This window comes from Rhinoraja longicauda, chromosome 9, assembly GCF_053455715.1.
Source record: "Rhinoraja longicauda isolate Sanriku21f chromosome 9, sRhiLon1.1, whole genome shotgun sequence".
Taxonomy (NCBI): Eukaryota; Metazoa; Chordata; class Chondrichthyes; order Rajiformes; family Arhynchobatidae; genus Rhinoraja; species Rhinoraja longicauda.
This window is the reverse complement of record NC_135961.1, coordinates 40,134,978-40,151,860: the sequence shown is the minus strand read 5'-3', so window position 1 is coordinate 40,151,860 and position 16,883 is coordinate 40,134,978. Positions and strand designations below refer to the sequence as shown.

At 48.2% G+C, this 16,883-nt stretch overlaps 1 pseudogene across 1 annotated transcript in view; it reads left to right on the top strand.

Annotated features, from left to right (window-relative positions):
- LOC144596972 (actophorin-like) overlaps window positions 1-15,505 on the top strand; it is an 18,931-nt pseudogene extending 3,426 nt beyond the window's left edge. The window contains exons 2-4 of the transcript XR_013547676.1: window positions 4,867-5,150; window positions 13,695-13,771; window positions 14,908-15,505. The product of XR_013547676.1 is annotated as an actophorin-like (transcript). The remainder of the gene's footprint in view (window positions 1-4,866; window positions 5,151-13,694; window positions 13,772-14,907) is intronic.
- Window positions 15,506-16,883: the final 1,378 nt, after the last annotated feature.

Here is a 16,883-nt window from a genome sequence, read left to right as displayed (position 1 = left end):
CCCTCTCCCTCTCTTCTCTCTATCTCCTCTCTAAATAGTTTGGGGCTTTACCCAGCCAAAACGGTACACGAAAAGCGCAACAATTTTAGGCCCACCTTACTCATCGTTCCCCCGTGGATGGAATAAACCCACTTTTGTTACTTTTAAAAAACAATTTAACATAAACTTTAATAAATCCCCCCCGTCCCCGGAGGACTGGCGCCCGTCCCGGCGTGCCCCGCGCCTGACCTTCCTCCCATGGTGCAGCGCGCAGCTGAGGCGGCGGTAAAGGGTCTAACAAGATGGCCGACCCGCCAATCGTAGCAGGAGAAATGGGGCCGAGGTCAGTGCCTTCTCCCTGTCCACTCTCGCCCACCCACGGCCCCGGGAGACGCTCCCCGCCCGGCAACGGGTCCATGCCGTCGCCACCGTCCCCGCCGCAGATTGCAGCCGAGCTGCAGGAGGCGCTTCGGCTCTGCAGGAGAACGGGGCCGAGGTCAGTACTTTTTCCCTGTGCCCCCTTGCCCGTCCCCGCCCGGTCCTAACAAGATGGCCACTCGCCGCCGATCAGCGCAACACGCACGGGGCACAGGTAAGTGACTTTCGCCACCATCGGTAGTCCCGTTTATATTGAGAGGGGATGGGGTGGGGAGATTGGGGTTGGGGTGGGGTGGGGGGATTGGGGGGGAGGGGGGCACTGGAGGGGGAGTGGGGTGGGTGGGTAGGTGTGGGTAGGGCTGGGAGTGGGGGTGGGGGGGAGAAGGGGGGGGGGAGGGGAGGAGGGAGTTGGGGAGGGGGAATGGGGGTAGGGGGAGTAGGTGTAGGGGGCTGGGGTTGGGGGGGGATAGAGTGGGGCAGAGGAAGGGGGGGGATAAGGGGGATTGAGTGGGGGTGAGGGTGCTAGACCAATACAGGGAAGCTTTGGGTCCACGCTCGCTCCGGCTGCAGCGCTGGCGCCACGGGGCTGAGGTGAGTGGCTCCCTCTCCCTTCCCTGTCTCCCCTCTATGAGGAATGGGCCCAATGGGTCCACTTGGTCTAGTTTATTACTAAAACTCTCTGTTTGTGTGTACATTAATATATTTGTGCCTGACACAGCCAAAATGGTACACGATAGCGCGACAATTTTTGGCCACCTTACTCACCATTGTCCTGGGGTTGGAATAAATGTTACATTTTTAAAAAATCACTTTTTAATCTTTCAAAATATATTTTTAAAGTTTAAAAATCGCTTTTCTCTCCCTTTCACCGTCACCCACGTAAGACGTCATAATGGGAAATCCGAGTCCACACCTGCGCAGTTGGGAGCAGTCGATGTCACCCACAACCCCATTGCATATACACACACACACATAGTAATAATAATTATGTAATATAATAATACTTAAAATATAATAATATTTATAAGAATATCAAATGTTATATTGTGTGTGTGCAGTGGGGTTGTAGTCCGGTGATTGTCTAGTGCGCTGGGACTACACCTCCTGGTGGGTAGCGCGGTGGCGGGAGGCGTGCACAAGATGCTGGAGCGGGAGGAGGAGAAGGAGAATGGCCGCCATTTTTGTCGTCATCGGTTGAAGAGGCGCTGGAGGAGACGTGGGGGTTGGGGTGGAGTGGTAGAGAGTGGGGGAGGGGGTGGGGAAGGTAGTTGGGGGGAAGATAGGGGGTGGGAGGGGAGAGTGGGAAGGGGGGAAGGGGGAGGGGGTAGTGAGGGGGGATGGAGTGGGTGGGGGAGGGGGGATGGAGTAGGTGAGTGGAGGGGGTGAATGGGGGGGATGGAGTGGGGGGGCGGGCAGTGGAGGGGCGGGCAGTGGAGGTGGGCGAGGTTAGATTGCTACACCAATGCAGGAGAGCTTTGGGCCCGAAGGATGGCTGCCGCTTGCGCGGTTGGGGGAGGATTGCAATTTTGTGTTCAGGTGCGGCGCGTGCGCATTTGGGGAGGGTTTCCATGTTGTCTTCAACTCTGACCTCACGCTCGACGCCCGATTGGCCCGGGTCCCACGTGGGGGGAGCACCGGTGCTCCCCACTCTGGTCGCCGGCGTGTCCTGATTTGCTCCTGTCGCTCACCCCCACGTGGGGTCCATTCATTGGCTCCGACCTCCCGCTTGACACCCAATTGGCCCGGGTCCCCACGTCAGGTCGAATGATTGGCTCCGACCTCCCGCTCAACACCCAATTGGTCCGGGTCCCACGTGGGGGAACGGTTTCTTCTCGCTCAAAGCAACTGCCCCTCGCAGTCGAGCTGACGCTGCTGCTGAATGAGGGCACAGTCTCGAGGATCTCCAAGAGAGGATTTTAACCATAAAAAGCAAAAACATTCCAGATAAGATTTCTTTTATTAAGAAAAAAAAAAGCCATTTATTTTAAAGAACAAACGTGGTTTTCCCATGTCACGATGGAAGCCAATGAGGAATGGGCCCAACGACACTTGGTCTAGTCTCCATTAAAATTTCCTCTCTCACCTTATAACTATGCCCTTTAGTGTCGGACATTTCCTTCCTGGGAAAAGGCTCTGACTGTCTATCGTATCTTCGCTTCTCATAATTTTGTATACTTCTATCAAGTCTTCCTTCACCGCAAATGTTCCAAATAAACCAATCCAAGTCTATCCAACCTCTCCCTGCAGCTGAAACCCTCTAATTCACGGGCGGCACGGTAGCGCAGCGGTAGAGTTGCTGCTTTACAGCGAATGCAGCGCCGGAGACTCAGGTTCGATCCTGACTACGGGTGCTGCACTGTAAGGAGTTTGTACGTTCTCCCCATGACCTGCGTGGGTTTTCTCCGAGATCTTCGGTTTCCTCCCACACTCCAAAGACGTACAGGTATGTAGGTTAATTGGCTGGGTAAAATGTAAAAATTGTCCCTAGTGGGTGTAGGATAGTGTTAATGTACGGGGATCGCTGGGCGGCACGGACTTGGAGGGCCGAAAAGGCCTGTTTCCGGCTGTATATATATGATATGATATGATATGATAATTCAGGCATTATTCTGGTAAACCTCCTCTGCACTCTCCAAAGCCTCCACGTCCTTCCTGAGTAGGGGAACAAAACATTTGAGGGCAGAGGTTCAAGATGATATTTTCTCAGCTTCTCACTCACATGTGTATTTGGAGGGACAAAACTTGGCAAGTGAAAGATGGATACACATGAATTTGCAGATTTTGGTCAGGACTCTTTGAGGGGATTTCGCAGTGAAATGTGGAAACGAGGAACTGCAGATACTAGAATCTTGAGCCAAATACAAAGTTTTGGATGAACAAAGCGACTCAGGACGAAATGGATAGATGACCTTTTTGGTCAGAACTCTTCTTTAGACTGACTGGAGCAGGAGGAGAAAACCTTTAAGAACATGTGGTAAGATTTGTGATACTCTCTTGTACCACCCATTGCTAATAGCTGAGTATTATATGCCTTTAATGAAAGATGTATTTGAGACTGCCCATATTACTTTCCTTGCTAAACAGCAATGCAAAATAATCCACGAACACAACAGAAAATGTATGATCTAAAGACACAAAGTGCTGGAGTAACTCAGCGAGTCAGGCAGCATCTCTGTAGAACAAGGACAGATGACATTTCAGATTAGAACACTTCAGTCTGATTGTGGTAGGGGAGAAAGCCGCAAGTGATTTGATAAGCAGATAGTTGGATGAAGACCAGTGATTGTTTCGTTTTTAGTTTAGAGAAACAGCGTGGAAACAGGCCCTTCGGCCCACCGAATCTGCACCAACCAACGATCCATGCTCATCAACACATACGAGAGACAATTTACACTTATACCAAGCCAATTAACCTACAAACCTGTTGGTGTTTGGAATGTGGGAGAAGACTGAAGATCTCGGTGAAAACCCACGCAGGTCACGGGGAGAACGTACAAACAGATTGCGTCCTCAGTTGGGATCGAACCCGGGTCTCTGGCGCTGCAAGCGCTGTAAGGCAACAACTGCCGCTGCGCTACCGTGCCACCCGAGTAGCGCAAAATGTGAAACCAGAGGAAGGATTATAGGTAGACAGGAAAAGTGGGGTGGGGGTTGGAGGAGAATGGGTACACAGATGAGGGTTGGGAATGGTTCAGATATTGCTAGGTCTTGAGGGCCTGAGCTATTGGGAGTTGGGCAGGCTAAGACCTTATTCTTTGAAGAGCAGGAGGCTGAAGAGTTATCTTATAGAGGTAAAAAATCATGAGCCGAATCGATAGTGTGAATGTACAGAGGCTTTTAATCGGGTAGAGGAATTAAGAACAGGAGGACATGGGTTCAAGGTGAAGGGAAAGATTTAAATGGGAACTTGAGGGGCAACATTTTCACACAGAGGGTGGTGGGTATATTGAATGAACTGCCAGAGGAGGTAGGTGAGGGGGGTACTATAACAATATTTACAAGATGTGGGCATGTGGCATCTTCAGTTATATGGATCTCCTTATCACTATATTCTTTAGTTTAGAGACACAACAGGAACAAGGGTCCTTTGGCCCACCGGGTCTACACTGACCATCGATCACCCGTTCACTAGTTCTCTCTTATAGACGAAATTATATTTGCTGAAATAACATAACTAGTTCAGATGTTCTGACAGCTCCCTCAATCATTGCAGAAATGACCACTTTCTCATCTACTCCCTACACAATTCACAGCGGCCCAATTAACCTACAAAGCCATGCTTCTCTGGACCCTGGGAGGAACCGGGGAAAAGAGTCACTGGTTTAGGTTTGTTATTGTCACATGTACCGAGGTACAGTGAAAAGCTTTGTTTTGAATGCTATGCAATCAGATCAGATAATACTGTACATGGATTCAATCAAGTCAAACTCAAGCACAATTGGTAGGGCGAAGGGGAACCAGCATCTGCAGTTACTTGTGTTAAAGTGGCTGTTATTTTTATTTTGGCAGGATGCGGGAATCAAACTCCACATTGATGCCATTGAGCAGTACAACTCAATGAAGATTTACAAGGTGGGTAAACCTCGTACAAAATTTATCCGTTTGAAAATGAACAAGAAGCAGGACTACTTGGTGGTGGATAACACTTTGGACTGCCAGCAACAAAGTACCAAGGATGGATATCAACAATTATTAGAACTTCTTCCGGACAAAAGCTGCTGCTTTTTGATTTGTGATATCTCTTACAACACCAAGGATTCTGTCACCAAGAATGAGCTGATTTTAATCATGTGGTACGTTCTTCAGTATATATTGAGATTGTTTTTTTCTTGTCATGTGTACTTAGGGTGGCACAGTGGCGCAGCGGTAGAGTTGCTGCCTCACAGTGCCATTGAACTGGGTTTGATCCTGACTTTGGCTGCTGTCTGTGTGTCGCACACTCTAAAGATGTACAGGTTTGTAGGTTAATTTGCTTTGGTAAAGTTGTAAATTGTCCCCTAGTTTGTAAATTGTCCCCTAGTTTGTTAGTGTATGGGGTGTTTGGGGGGTTGGCACGGACCTGGTGGGCCATACTGTCCCCTAGTTTGTTAGTGTATGGGGTGTTTGGGGGGTTGGCACGGACCTGGTGGGCCATACTGTCCCCTAGTTTGTTAGTGTATGGGGTGTTTGGGGGGTTTGGCACGGACCTGGTGGGCCATACTGTCCCCTAGTTTGTTAGTGTATGGGGTGTTTGGGGGGTTGGCACGGACCTGGTGGGCCATACTGTCCCCTAGTTTGTTAGTGTATGGGGTGTTTGGGGGGTTGGCACGGACCTGGTGGGCCATCTATTTCCGTGCTATTTCTAAACACACTTTAGACTTTGCTTTAGAGGTATAGTATGGAAACAGGCCCGAAGGCCAACTGAGGCCACGCCGACCATCGATCACCCGTTTGCACTAGTTCTATGTTAGAAACAAAGAAACATAGAAAATAGGTGCAGGAGGAGGCCATTTGGCCCTTCGAGCCAACACCGTCAATTCATTGTGATCATGGCTGATCATCCACAATCAGTAACCTGTGCCTGCCTTCTCCCCATATCCCTTGATTCCACTAGCCCCTAGAGCTCTATTAACTCTCTTTTAAATTCATCCAGTGAATTGGCCTCCACTGTCTCCTGTGGCAGAGAATTCCACAAATTCACAACTCTCTGGGTGAAAAAGTTTCATCTCACCTTAGTTTTAAATGGTCTCCCTTTTATTCTTAGACTGTGGGCCCTGGTTCTGGACTCCCCCAACATTGGGAACATTTTTCCTGCTTGTCCAGTCTAGCTTGTCCAGTCCTTTTATAATTTTATACGTCTCTATAAGATCCCCTCTCATCCTTCTAAACTCCAGTGAATAACTCCAGAAAACTCCAGTCTTTGCAATCTTTCCTCATATGACAGTCCCGCCATCCTGGGGATTAACCACGTGAACCTACACTGCACTGCCTCAATAGCAAGGATGTCCTTCCTCAAATTAGGAGACAAAAACTGCACACAATACTCCAGATGTGGTCTCACCAGGGCCCTATACAACTGCAGAAGGACGTTTACTCCTATACTGAAATCCTCTCGTTATGAAGGCCAACATGCCATAAGCTTTCTTCACTGCCAGCTGTACCTGCACGCCATCTTTCAGTGACTGGTGTGGAAGGACACCGAGGTCTCGCTGCACCTCCCCCTTACCTAACCTGACACCATCGAGATAATAATCTGCCTCCTTGTTTTTGCCGCCAAAGTGGATAACTTCACATTTATCTACATTATACTGCATCTGTCATATATCTGCCCACTCACTCAACCTGTCCAGCTCACCCTGCAACCTCCTAACATCCTCTTCGCAGTTCACACTGCCAGCCAGCTTTGTGTCATCTGCAAACTTGCTGGTGTTACTTCTAATTCCATCATCCAAATCATTAATATATATTGTAAATAGTTGCAGCCCCAGCACAGAGCCTTGCGGCACTCCACTTGCCACTGCCTGCCATTCTGAAAAGGACCCATTTATTCCTACTCTTTGCTTCCTGTCTGCCAACCAATTCTCTATCCATGTCAATACCCTACCCCTCAATACCATGGGTAGACTGATGGGACTGAAGGCTGATAAATCAGGGCCTGATGGTCTGCATCCCAGGGTACTTAAGGAAGTGGCTCTAGAAATCGTGGACGTATCGGTGATCATTTTCCAATGTTCAATAGGTTCAGGATCAGTTCCTGTGGATTGGAGGGTAGCTAGTTATCCCACTTTTCAAGAAAGGAGGGAGAGAGAAAATGGGAAATTATAGACCAGTTAGCCTGACATCAGCGGTGGGGAAGATTATAAAAGAATAAATTGCGGAACATTTGGATAGCAGTAACAGGATCGTTCCGAATCAGCATGGATTTACGAAGGGGAAATCATGCTTGACTAATCTGAAATTTTTTGAGGATGTAACTTGGAAAATGGACAAGGGAGAGCCAGTGGAGGTATTGTACCTGGACTTTCAGAAAGCCTTTGATAAGGTCCAACATAGAAGATTAGTGGGAAAGATTAGAGCACATAGTATTGGGGGTAGGGTGCTGACATGGATAGAAAATTGGTTGGCAGACAGGAAATAAAGAGTAGGGATTAACGGGTCCCTTTCAGAATGGCAGGCAGTGACTAGTGAGGTACCGCAAGGCTCGGTGCTGGGACCGCAGCTATTTACAATATAAATGACTTAGATGAAGGGATTAAATGTAACATTAGCAAATTTGCGGATGACACAAAACTGGGTGGCAGTGTGAACTGTGAGGAGGATGCTATGAGGATGCAGGGTGACTTGGACTGGTTGTGTGAGTGGGCAGATGCATGGCAGATGCATGGCAGATGCAGTTTAATGTGGATAAATATGAAGTTATCCACTTTGGTGGTAAGAACAGGAAGGTAGATTATTATCTGAATGGTGTCAAGTTAGGAAATGGGGATGTACAAAGGGATCTGGATGTCCTTGTTCATCAGTCACTTAAAGTTAACATGCAGGTACAGCAGGCAGTGAAAAAAGCTAATGGCATGTTGGCCTTCATGACAAGAGCAAAGAATCCTTCTGCAGTTGTACAGGGCCCTAGTGAGACCACACCTGGTGTACTGTGTGCAGTTTTGGTCTCCAAATTTGAGGAAGGACATTCTTGCTATTGAGGGAGTGCAGCATAGGTTCACTAGGTTAATTCCTGGAATGGCGAGACTGTCATATGTTGAAAGACTGGAGCGACTAGGCTTGTATACACTGGAATTTAGAAGGATGAGAGGGGGTCTTATTGAAACATATAAGATTATTAAGGGATTGGACACATTAGAGGCAGGAAACATGTTCCCGATGTTAGGGAAGTCCAGAACCAGGGACCCCAGTTTAAGAATAAGGGGTAGGCCATTTAGAACGGAGATGAGGAAAACCTTTTTCAGTCAGAGAGTTGTAAATCTGTGGAATACTCTGCCTCAGAAGGCAGTGGAGGCCAATTCTCTGGATGCTTTCAAGAGAGAGCTAGGAGAAGGCACGAACGGGGTACTGATTGTGAATGATCAGCCATGTTCACATTGAATGGCGGTGCTGGCTTGAAGGGCTGAATGGCCTACTCCTGCACTTATTGTCTATTGTGCTCTAATTTTGCTCACCAATCTCCCGTGTGGGACCTTATCAAAGGCTTTCTGAAAGTCTAGATACACTATATCCACTGGCTCTCCTTCATCCATTTTACTTGTCACATCCTCAAAAATTCCAGAAGATTAGTCAAGCAGAATTCCCCTTTCATAAATCCATGCTGACTTGGACCAATCCTTTAAATGCTGTCCAAATGCACTGTTATTACCTCTTTAATAATTGACTCCAGCATCTTCCCCACCACTGATGTCAGGCTAACTGGTCTATAATTCCCCGTTTTCTCTTTCTCTCCTTTCTTTAAAAGTGGGATAACATTAGCTACCTTTCAAAGCACAGGAACTGATCCTGAATCTATAGAACATTGGAAAATGATCATCAATGCGTCCACCTCCTTGAGTATCCTGGGATGCAGACCACCAGGCCCTGGGGATTTATCAGCCTACAATCCCATCAGTCTACCCAATACTACTTCTCGCCTAATGCAAATTTATTTCAGTTCCTCTGTCTCCCTAGATCCTTTGTCCTCTAGTACAGGGGCCTCCAAACTTTTCAGCATGAGGGCCACATTATATATTTGGCACGTTTTTGTGGGCCGTAGGAAAAAATAAAGTATGAGTTTTATATATTTAATGAACTCAAAAAAGTTTAGACTAGGTTACTTTAGATTAGATTAGGAAAGGTTAAACTAGATTAGGTTTGTTTATATTAGGTTTATAAGGCAACAAATAAATAATGTTCAATTTTTGTAAAGAGCTTGAAATATTGGAATATATATATATACCCTAGGTATACAATTATTTATAAAACAGAAAAATACAGTGACCGCCACTGGGGGGGGGGGGGGGGAGAGAGAGGGTAGAGGATAGAGGGGGAGAGAGAGAGAGAGAGAGAGAGAGAGAGAGAGAGAGAGAGAGAGAGAGAGAGAGGGGAGAGAGAGGATTAGAGGGGGGCAGGAGAGAGAGAGAGAGAGAGAGAGAGAGAGAGAGGGGGTAGAGGGGGAGGGGGAGGGGGAGAGAGGGGAGAGAGAGGGTTAGAGGGGGGCAGGAGAGAGAGAGAGAGAGAGAGAGAGAGAGAGAGAGAGAGAGAGAGAGAGAGAGAGAGAGTGAGTAGCGGGTGAGAGCGAGCGCAGCGGGTGAGAGCGAGAGCGCAGCGGGTGAGAGCGAGAGCGCAGGGAGGAGGAAGGTGTCAGAGGGTCCAGTGAAAGAGCGCGGCCACTTGCGGGGGCTGCTCCCCCCTCTCTCTCTCCCAGCGCCAGCAAGATCTGCGCCGCGTCTCCATTCTCTTCCCCGGCCCCGTCTCCCTCTAACGCAGCGAAATAAGAACAAACAGAAGTGTAGTTGTTGTTCAGAAACCCCGCATCCCTGGGGTGAGCGGGTGGCGGCGAGGGGGGAAGTTTCACTTGTGTTCTTATGTTGCTGCGTTCGAGGGAGACGGGGCCGGGGGGAGTGTGGAGGAGCAGCGCAGATCTCGCTGGCTCTGGGAGAGAGAGGGGGGGAGGGAGCAGCCCCCACAAGTGGCGGCGCTCCTTCACCGGACCCTCTGACACCCTCACCCTCCCCGCGCTCCCGCTCTCACCCGCTGCTCCCTCTACCCCGACTCTCTTCCCCTCCCCCTCTCTCTCTCTCTCTCTCTCTCCCCAGGTTCAGAGGTGGCGAGGAGAGAGGTTTCCTTTGGTTTGTTGTGCGAGGGGGCGCTGCGGTCTCTCGCCTTGTCCCGGCTCTGGGTCGGTGGCGATCCGCTCTCCGGTGAACCTTCGCCGGCAGCTTCTGCCTCCAGTCCCCGCCGCCTGAGAGCTTCCTGCAGACTGGATTAAATCTTGTGGCGGGCCGGATGTGGCCCGCGGGCCATAGTTTGGAGACCGCTGCTCTAGTACATCTGGGAGATTGCGTCTTCCTTAGTGAAGACAGATCCGAAGTACCTGTTCAACTTTTCCGCCATTTCCTTGTTACCCATAATAATTTCACCTGTGTCTGCCTTCAAGGGACCCACATTTGTTTTTACTAATCTTTTTCTCAACATACCTAAAGAAGCTTTTACTATCCTTCTTTATAGTTTTGGCCAATTATCCTCGTACTTCATCTTTTCTGCCCGTATTGCCCTTTTTGCTACCTTCTGTTATCCTTTGAAAGTTTCCCAATCCTCTGGCTTCCCGCTACTCTTTGCTATGTTATACATCTTTTCTTTTAGTTTCATTCCATCCCTAACTTCCCTTGTCAGCCATGGTTGCCTCTTACTCCCCTTAGAATCTTTCTTCCTCTTTGGAATGAAATAATCCTGCATCTTCTGGATTATGCCCAGAAATACCTGCCATTGCTGTTCCACTGTCATTCCTGCAAGGATCCTTTTCCAGTCGACCTTGGCCAGCTCCGTTCTCACGCCTTCATAGTCCCCTTTGTTCAACTGCAACACTGTCACTTCTGATTTAACCTTCTCCCTCTCAAATTATTGTCACTACCTCCAAGCGGTTCCTTTACCTTGAATTTCCTTATTATATCTGGTTCATTGGACAACACTAAAAACAATTGCCTTCTCTCTGGTAGGCTCCAGTACAAGCTGCTCTAAGAATCCATCTCAGAGCCACTCTACAAACTCCCTTTCTTGGGGTCCAGAACCAACATGATTTTCCCAGTCTACCTGCATATTGAAATCCCCCATAACCACAATGGCATTACCTTTGTTACCTGCCAGTTTTAACTCGTGCTGCAACTTACTCCCTATATCCCAGTTACTGTTTGGGGGCTTGTAGATAACTCCCATTAGTGTCTTCTTACCTTTACAATTCCTCAACTCTATCCACAGTGACTCTACATCATCAGTCCCTATGTCACCCCTCGCAAGGGACTGAATTTCATCCCTCACCAACAGAGCTATCACACCTCCTCTGCCAACCTGCCTGTCCTTTCTATAGGACGTATAACCCTGAATATTCAGTTCCCAGTCCCGATCCTCCTGCAGCCACGTCTCTGTAATCCCCACAATGTCATACCTACCAATCTCTAACTGAGCCTCAAGCTCATCCACTTTACTTCTTATACTTCGCGCATTCATATATAATACTTTTAATCCATTACTCACCTCGCCTTTCGCATCGATTCCTATAACACTTGGCGATACTCTCCCATCCCTTCGTGAGCTTTCTTAACTTTTCCTATACTCTCTTTCCCTTTAACTCCATCCTTGTCTATCCCGTTTGCCCCCCCCCCCCCCCCCCCCCCCAATTATTTAGGTTAAACCCACCCGTGTAGCAGTGGCAAATCTGCTTGCCAGAATGCTGGTCCCCGCTTGTTGAGGTGCAACCCGTCCCTTTTGTACAATTCACCCTTACCCCAAATCTGATCCCAGTGGTTTAAAAATCTAAATTCCTGCCCCCTCCACCAGCTCCTCAGCCACACATTCAGATCCCCTATCTCCCTGTTCCTGCCCTCACCAGCACGAGGAACTGGAAGCAAACCAGAGATAACCACCCTGGAGGTCCTGCTTCTCAGCCTTCTGCCGAGCTCTCTAAACTCTCGCTGCAGAATATCTTTCCTCTTCTTTCCGACGTTGTTTGTGCCGACATGCACTATCACTTCCGGCTGCTCACCTTCACCCTTGAGGGTGCTCTGTAATCGGTCCGTGACGTCCTGGATCCTGGCACCAGGGAGGCAACACACCATCTTTGAATCCCGCTTGTTGCCGCAGAAACCCCTGTCTGTACCTCTCACGATGGAGTCCCTTACTACCACGGCTCTGCCTGACATCGGTCTCTTCGGCTTGGCCTCAGTGCCACGTTTTGCCTCGCAGACCTGTCCGCCGCTCAGACTGGCCGTGTCTTCTGTCCAAGAGGGTGAACCTGTTTTCAAGAGGTACAACCCCCGGGGTCTCTTGTACTCCAAGCTTCCTGCCCTTCCTCACCTTCTCCCGGTAACTTCAGTGTAACAATCTCGCTGTAGGTCCTGTCCAGGAAGTTCTCGTTTTCTCGGATGATCCTGAGGTCATCCAGTTGCCTCTCCAGTTCCCTAAAACAGTCCTTCAAGAGCTGAACCTGGACACACTTTGCACAGTTGTAGCAGGCAGAGGCACCAGCGGTCCCTGACCTCCCACATCCTGCAAACATCACATTGACTCAGTTTACATGTCATTTCTTTACAGTATCTCACCCTCTCCAACTTTTGACGTAGTCTCCTCTCTCAGCCTCTTCGCCGAAGACTCACAAGCCAAAGATTCACGCTTTACTCGACAAGGCCTCTCCCCAACAGGCCACTCCCCTAGAGCAAACCTTGCTTATATTAGTTGATTAGCTAACTTACCAATTTACTAATTTAATCCTTCAGCCGCTCCCTGCACTCCTCCTGCCGCTCCTCTGCCGACCTTGAAGGTATGTTATCCCACCTTTTCATCCACTCCCTACACACTAGGAGAAAATTACAGAAGCCAATTAAACTAAAAACCCACAAATCTTTGGGATGAAGACCCGGAGGAAACCCACGCAGTCTCAGGGAGAATGTGCAAACTCCACACAGACAGCATCTCAGGTTTGGATTGAATCTGGGTCTCTGGTGCTGTGAGGCAGCGAGTCTATCCACTGTGCTGCCCTTATGTTGCATTAAACCGACTAGACTTGTGATCTTTTAGTCAGAGAAGGTGGTTATCAAAGAATTGCAGTGGGATTCTGGTCAGCTGGGCATATGGTCTCAAATGGAAGATTTGGTGAATGCAGAGTCTTTTACATGGAGTGGGGGAATCAAGAACCAGAAGACATAGGCTTAAGGGGAGAGGGGAAAGATTTTAAAGGAACCTGAGGGGCACCTTTATGACTCGGGTGAGTATATGGAACTGCCATTTAACTGCCAGACTCATGGACTCTGACTGTTAGTTCAAGAGTCAAGGGGATTAAGTGTGTTTAATTGTCATATGTGTTCAGTTGTCATATGTGTTCTGTCCCTGAATCTGCAGTTGTGCGTTTTCACACTTCTGTACCTCTTGCCTGATTGGAGGAGATTAAGAAGTTAAGAGTAGAACTCTAAGAGTAGAACATAGATAGAATAAGAAATGCTGGTGTTGTAGTGGGGGTTTAAAAGAGTGGAGCGATTGTAATGAATGATTGCTGTGCTGCTCATTGTATAACATTTGTTCCCATCCTAATCCCCCCCCCCCCCCAGACCCTCTGCTCCCTGTCTTGAAACCTCAGTAAAAGTAAAGCCAACTGTTGACTTTTCCAGGTGCCCGTCTAATGCAGGAGCAAGGGAAAGGATGCAATACACAGCAACTAAAAAGGAGTTCAAGGCCAAGCTAAGCGGTTAGTTACTTTCTGCTGCAAACGTGCTACTGAATTTACCTCTGGGACAAAGTGCCCAGCAGTGTCGCGGTGATGGAAGTATGCCTCCAATTCATCGGTTTGCAATAAAACTTGGAGTTTTGAGCACCCAGACACATTACAAGCTCCTACACCTCTGTTACAGATTCGTACAGCACGGAAACAGGCCCTTCGACCTAACCCATCCATGCTGTCCAAGATGCCCCATCTACGCTAGTCCCATCTGCCTGCGTTGACCCATATACCTCTCAACCTTTACTGTCCATGTCCACGACCAAATGTCTTCTAAATGTTGTTATAGTACCTGTTTCACCTACCACCTATGGAAGCTCGTTCCATACACCCTCCACCCTCTGTGTGAAAAGTTGCTCTTCAGATTGCTATTAAATCTTTCCCATTTCACTTAAACCTATGCGGTCTGCTTCTTGAGCTAAAAGCACAAATTGTTGGAGTAACTCAGCAGGCCAGGCAGCATCTCTGAAGAACATGGATTGGCGATGTTTCCGGTTGGGACCCTGCCCAAGATTCCAGAATCTGCAGTTCCTTGCAACTGTCATTACTTTAGAGATACAGCATGGAAACGGTCCCTTTGGCCCACTAAGTCTGCAATGACCAAACACTAGTTCTATGCTGCACACTAGGGACACTGTACAGCGGCCAATTAACCTACAAACACGCAAGTCTTTGGGATGTGGGAGGAAACCGGAGCACCTGGAGGAAACCCACGCAGTCACAGGGAGAACGTGTAAACTCCACACAGACAGCACCCGAGGTCAGGGTCAAACCCTGGTCTCTGGTGCCGTGAGGCAGTGGCTCTACCCGCTACACCAGTGTGCCGCCCCAAAATTATGCACAGCTGCGTTCCTGCGGGCGGATTTGCTGCTGCTGTAATTGGCAGGATTTGTACCTGAGCGAAGAAAGCCCAATGGACTTTTGAGTCCATCGCCTCAAGCACTGTGCCATGAGGGACCACCTCTAGTTGTTGATTCCCCCACTCTGGGTAAAAGACTATTTACCTTCACCCTATCTATTCTCTCCCAGGACGGGCAGGAGGGGTTGATTAACACAAGATGAGCACAAAGGTGCAGGTGGTCACTGCAAACATGATGTCTTCACAGGTTTGAAAACCACAATTGAGGCTACTTCCAAGGACGATCTAGCAATAGAAGAGCTTGCGGAAGCTCTTGGATCAGACGTGACTGCAGTGGAGGGATTGCCCGTGTGATATTGTATTGCCTGGCAGTGTGCACAGCTTTCTGACAATTCTGTATTGTGCCTTTATACATCTATGCCCAATGCCACTTCAATCTACTTTTGACTCTTTAACATTCCAGCTCGTCACTTTGTATTTTTTTCCAGTAAAAATGGAAGTTCTTTATCTGAGACTGCTTTTTCTTAGAGTGGGATTTGTCTTAATTAATATGCAGTGATATCTGGTATTAATGATTTCAAATCTTTGGAAAGTACTTGTCAACCTCTCGGAAATTTCAGTGCTTTGTTTCATGTTTTGGAAGTAATTGGAAATTTAGCAACCTAATTAAAAAAATAAAGGCTATGTTTTAAGTTCCCACACAGTGTACTACAAGTGATGGCTATCTGTTACTAGGTTCAGAAACTTGGTAATCTCCATCTTTTCTACTTTTTAATTAAAAGATTTCTAATAATGTCTGTACAGTTGACAAATGAAGCTGTAATCTCAAATAATAAACCTTAATTGGCACAAAATAACCAAAGACTCCACTGTGCTAGTTTGTTCCTGATCATTGTCTTTGCCAAAGGGTTTGTGAGGTCATTGGCTCGTGGGGTAGAGGTGGGAGGGAGAATCCGGGAACATTGGGAGAATACAAGGGAAAATTACTGGGGCGATGGGATTGAGAGTCGAATGGGCAAAGTGGTGAAGAAGGTGTGTGGCTCCCTAGTGTTAGGTAGGATATTGAGTACAATCTTTGGGATGTCATGATGCAGTTCAGTTCAGAGATACAGCACGGAAAGAAGATCTTCGGCCCACCGGGTCCATGCCGACCAGCGATCCTTGTGCACTAGCACTACACTATCCTACACACTAGGGACAATTCACAATTTTACCCGCCAATTAGCTTACAAACCTGTACATCTTTGGAATGTGGGAGGAAACCGGAACACCCCGGAAAAACCCTCTCAGGTCACGGGGAGGCACCAAGAGTCAGGATCGAATCCGGGGCTCTGGTGTCCTAAGGCAGCAACTATCGCTGCCCCAACTCGGGTGGTGCCGTGTGGTGACAGCCTCACCAACAGTCTGTCTAGTCCTTTTCTTCTTTTGTTGTTTTTAGTGTGTTGTTAAATGTATGTTTTAGTGCATCTTTAGTTTTGTATTATGTGGGGGGGGGGACTTTTTAATATCTTTCCCCGATGGAGACGCGACTTTTTCTGTATCGTATCTCCATCTGCACTGCGGCCTAACATCGTGGAGCTGCCGGTCAGGGATCAACTTCGGGAGCTCCAACCGCAGGAACCTGCGGACTTAACATCGTGGAGCTTGCAGTCCCTTGGTTAGGGATTGACTTCGGGAACTCTAACCGCAGTATCTTCGACCGCCCCCCAACGCGGGAGCTTCGATCGCCGGCTGTGGGAGCTTCGATCGCCCCGACTGCGGATGGTTCGACTACCCTGACCGTGGGAGAAAAGGAGGGAAGAAGACAATGCGTTGTTACCTTCCATCACAGTGCGCTGTGGTGGATATCTATAGTGATTTTTATGTAGTTGTGTGTCTTGTTGTGTTTTTGGTATGACTGTTTGGCAAATCAAATTCTTTGTATGTTTTTTTTGTGTCTGTGTGCTGTGATGTCTGTTTCTTATTGTGTTTTTAGTACCTGCTCTGATGTTTAGCACTTTGGTCAACGTGGGTTGTTTTTAAATGTGCTTTTAGAAATAAATTTGACCTGACTTGACTTTTTACATACTTGGCTAATAAATTAATTACAATTAATTACCACGGCACGGTAGCGCAGCGGTAGAGTTGCTGCTTTACAGCGAATGCAGCGCCGGAGACTCAGGTTCGATCCTGACTACGGGTGCTGCACTGTAAGGAGTTTGTACGTTCTCCCCGTGACCTGCG